This window comes from Otolemur garnettii, unplaced genomic scaffold (assembly GCF_000181295.1).
Source record: "Otolemur garnettii isolate 467f Iridium unplaced genomic scaffold, OtoGar3 scaffold00014, whole genome shotgun sequence".
NCBI lineage: Eukaryota > Metazoa > Chordata > Mammalia > Primates > Galagidae > Otolemur > Otolemur garnettii.
In genome coordinates, this window is record NW_003852409.1 from 15,784,502 (window position 1) to 15,789,066 (window position 4,565).

Here is a 4,565-nt window from a genome sequence, read left to right on the forward strand (position 1 = left end):
CACATTCCCCAGAGATAAGAATAAGCACCAACCCTCAGAAGTGGTTTCTGGCCCATTTTCTAAGCACATCCTGACCAGTGCCTGGGAGAAGACCAGAGACAGGAACTCAAGGCAGGGAGAGGCCCTTGCCAGCCTCCCAATCCCCCAAGCAGACCCCTGACGCAGGAAAAGGATAACTTCCTGAGCCCCAACCTTGCTCAGAGGCCTGGGCAAAGGCTCCCAGGACTGAGAACAGGCAGGGAGCCAAGGCTTGATGGTTAGGGAAGGAGTATGGCACAGTGTGCCCCCAGTAGGAGTGTCTTTCGTCAGGGAAGCCAGGGAAAGAAGGCCTGGAGCAGATTAATCCTGCAGCTTCCTCCTGGTCTGGGGTCTCCACAGGCTTCTGCATATCCCAGAAGCCAGGGCACAGGGGCCTGATGGCTGCTTTCCCAAACCTCGGTCTCTGGCTGCCAGCCTACTTCGAATCTGGGAGTTCCTTGGCTTTCTGTAGGATCCGGCATACATCTGTGATGAGGTAATCCTACAGAAGCCACATGTTTAGGTAGAGTCCCCTTCCAGCAGTTGTCATCAGCGAAAAGGGAGTACCAGATCAGGATGTCAGGCAGCAAGAACTCCTAGGACAGTGGCAGTGTCAACCAGCAGAAGGTAAAGAACTGGGGCTTGATGTTCTGCTCTTGCAGTTTCAAGTAGAGTTCCATGTCTTTATCCTTCAAGGTGGAGTACAACTTTTCAATGTTGTAGGTGATGTCACATTGGGAGTTATCTTCATGAAGTTGTCCTGGATCTCAGCCAAGAGGCTGGCAAGGCAGAAAAAGGTGTCTGCGTCGGCGTGCTCTTTCCACTTGCTGTTGGGGGTCAGTGGCAGAGATACAGTAGAGGGGCCCAACTATCTCATTCTTGTCCTGCACCTAAGTGGTGCCAGGATTGAGTTTGGCATAGACGAACAGGATCCGCTCCACCACCTCCCAGTGGGCCCGACAGATGTCAGGCAGCACCTCATACTCATTCAGGGACAATGGTGGGGAGTTTTTGTGCCGGGAGCTCAAGATTTGTAACCCTGCTTCAGTTCCGGGCCACTGTCTGGGATTTCTGCATCGCATGTGCCACTCACTTACGAAGGGTCTCAAATTCATTCTCAGGGTGCAGGATGAGGAAGCTAGGGTATTCGGCAGCCCTCTGAAAGGAGGGTTTGTCTGGGCACAACCTCCAAAAATCCTTGTTGATCTGCAGCAGCCCCTCATTGTCAGGCTTCAGACCGAAAGTCGATTATCTGCCGTAAGCTGGGACAGCGTCCCGACCGGCGCCCGGGGGTCGGGGGAGAAGACCTCGAGCCAAGGCACCCCCAGGGCACTGCCTGCCGCGAAGTCTGTCCTTACTGGTAGGGGTTTCTAGCGCACTACTACTCAGTCACGCTCCTGTCCCGGAGCTAGAGCTGGAACTAAGTGGCGCTAGGAGGAACCTGGCTCACGGACCGGGGAAGGAGTACGTAGCGGCTGACGCTGCCAACAAACCGGCCGCCAGCCTGAGACCGATTGTCACCGTAGGACCCCGCGAGAGGGGCGGGGTGGCGTCGCCTGTCACAGCGCTTGCGCAGAGAGTAGCTTTCCCGGTCCCAGTCGAAGGTGGCGGAAACTAACGCCGAGCGCCCACGGCCCACTGCGTGCGCAGGCGCACTCAGCGATCTCCGCCCTCTTTGAGCACCTCTTTCCGCGTGGGCCTCGGGGCGGGGTTTGGGGGCGGGGCCTCGGGAGGGGCTAGATGCGCAGGGAAGATCTACCTTTCGCTCTCTGCTTGCGGCCGCCAAGTTCTCTGGTCTGCGAAAGTCATGTTACCCAACACCGGGTAAGGGGATGGGGGGTCCGCGGGGGCTCGCACGGGAATGCTCGGCCAGGGATGTGGGAGGGTCAGTGAAACTACTTGGTGCGCTCTCACCTCGTCTGCTCTGGACGCTGCGGACGGAGGATCTGCGGTAACGCGTGAAAAGTAACCTAAAGTTGTGTACTGTAGGATGGCAGGAGTGTAAGACCTCTTCCACAGGTAAAGGGTCGAGAGTGGGTTACCGCGCTGTCCGGGTGCTGGCCCTACTTGGAGTTTAGCAATAGCTGCGTGGCTAGTTGAGTGCGTGCAAGTTCTAGGTGAAAGGTCACTGGAACAGCTCTTGAACTGCCTCTTACTCTGGACGCTCAGTTCTGGAATAATAAAGTCATAGGGTGTTTAAAAACGAATTTCCAAATTAGTACTAAACTGATCTTAAAATCCCTTTGGGGGATTTTCAGATTAAAAAATTAAGTGTGGTGAAATACACATAAAATTTGCTATCTTAATCATTTTTTACGCGTACAGATTAGTATTCTTAAGGATATTCATATCACTGTGCAGTCCATCTCCAGAACTTTTTCAGTCTTAAAAGTGAAACTTTGTATCCTTTAAACAACTCGTTTCCCCCTGCCTCAAGTCCCTATCACCCACCATTCTAGTTTCTGTTTGTATAAGAGTGTGGGTATCTTGAGCTGAATGAAGTGTGAAATTCTGTAATTTGCCTGAAACATAGGCACATAGCCAGAAGACTTACAACCATTCCATTGAGTGTAAGGTGAAAAAGTGAGCCCCCCCCCCATTTTTAAAATCCAATACCCTAGTTCCTTTCTGGTATGGTTTCATTCTGTGCATTTATATACTTATTTTGTATGCCATTCAAACACACAAACCATCTTTAAAAAAATAGTAGCAAACTCTATTCTTGACCTTGCTACTTAATATAGCTTGGCACAGATATTTTTTTAAAAAGACAGGTCTCCTATGTTGACTTTTGGCCTCCATTCCTTTGTTCAAGTGATCCTCCCTCCCCAGCCTCCAGAGTAGCTGGTACTATATATAACTCACTGCACCCAGGGAGATACATTTTTAGTACACATAGATCTTCCTCCTCCTCTTAAATGATTGTGTAATATTTATTCTATTACAGTTTGACTATCTGTTATCTGAAATTCTTAGAACCAGAGCGTTTTTGGATTTCAGATTTTCAGATTAGGAATGTTCAGCCTGGAAATGTATGTACCTTTATTTAATCTGTTCCCTATTGTGAGATGCCATATTGTTTCTAGTTGGTTTTTTGTTATTACTCTGTCTTTACTGTCATGATTATATTTCTGTTTAACATGACTGTATCTGTTTGTACATATGTAAGTATGTCCTGGAAGTGAGATTGCTGGATCAAACAGTATATGCACTTTATTTATTTATTTATTGAGACAGAGTTTCACTATGTCACCCTTGGTAGAGGGCTGTGGTGTCACAGCTCACAGCAACCTCAAACTCTTGGGCTTAGGGGATTCTCTTGCCTCAGCCTCCCGAGTAGGTGGGACTACAGGTGCCTGCCACAACACCCAATATTTTTTTGTTGCAGTTGTTATTGTGTAGCTGGGCCAGGTTTGAATGCGCCACCCTTGGTATATGTGGCCAGCACCGTAACCACTGTGCTACAGGTGCCCAGCCGAGTATATACACGTTAGTAAATACTGCCAGATGACTCTCCAAAAGGGTTGCACACCAATGAGATTTCCTAATTTAACACGTTGCCAAACAGTAACATGTTTAATAACAAAACTCTAGGCTCGGTGCCTGTGGCTCAAGTGGCTAAAGCGCCAGCCACGTACACCTAAGGTGGCGGGTTCAAATCCAGCCTAGGCCCACCAAAAACAACAATGATGTCTGCAAACAAAAAATAGCCGGGGCGTTGTGGCGTGCACCTGTGGTCCCAGCTACTTGGGAGGCTGAGGCAGGAGACTCACTTGAGCCCAGGAGTTGGAGGTTGCTGTGAGCTGTGATGCCACGGCACTCCACCCAGGGGGACAGCTTGAGGCTCTGTCTCAACAACAACAACAAAAATCCCAAAACTCTAATTAGAGAAAATAATAGCACTTTAGTTAAAATTTGCATTTATTTCATAACAAGTATGGATGAGAATCTCTTTATACATATATTTAAACCAGGGACAGTTTGACTGGTAGAGGATGTTTGGTACTATCTGAGAACATTTTTGATTGTCACAGTTGAATGGGGTGCTAATGGCATTTAGTGAGTAGAGTCCAGGGATGCTGATGAACATCCTGCAATGCACTGGCAGCCCCTTTCAACAAAGAATTATCTAGTCCAAAATGTCAATAGTGTTGAGAAACTCTAGTTTAAAGTCATCTGTGTGTCTTTTTTTTTTTGCAGTTTTGGACTGGGGCTGGCTTTGAACCCGCCACCTCCGGCATATGGAGCTGGCACCCTACTCCTTTGAGCCACAGGCGCCACCCATGTGTGTCTTTTTTTTTTTACCTAGCTTAACCAATGAATTGATTTCTGAGGGTTTTGTATATTTTCATAATTTGTCCTTTACTGTGTTACAAGTATTTTTTAGTTTTTTGTTGCATCTTGACTTGATTATACTATTTGTTTAAAATGAGGAAATCTGTTTATGAAGCTAGAGTTAGCAGTCTTTTAAGACTTAAAAGCCTTTTTTTGTGATAACCTTGTAAGTCCATCTTAAACCAGGATCTTTTTTTTTTTTTTTTTTTTTT

At 47.7% G+C, this 4,565-nt stretch overlaps 1 pseudogene; it reads right to left on the reverse strand.

The window, feature by feature from the left end:
* Positions 1-454: 454 nt before the first annotated feature.
* Positions 455-4,565, reverse strand: part of LOC100955512 — a 10,423-nt pseudogene continuing 6,312 nt past the window's right edge.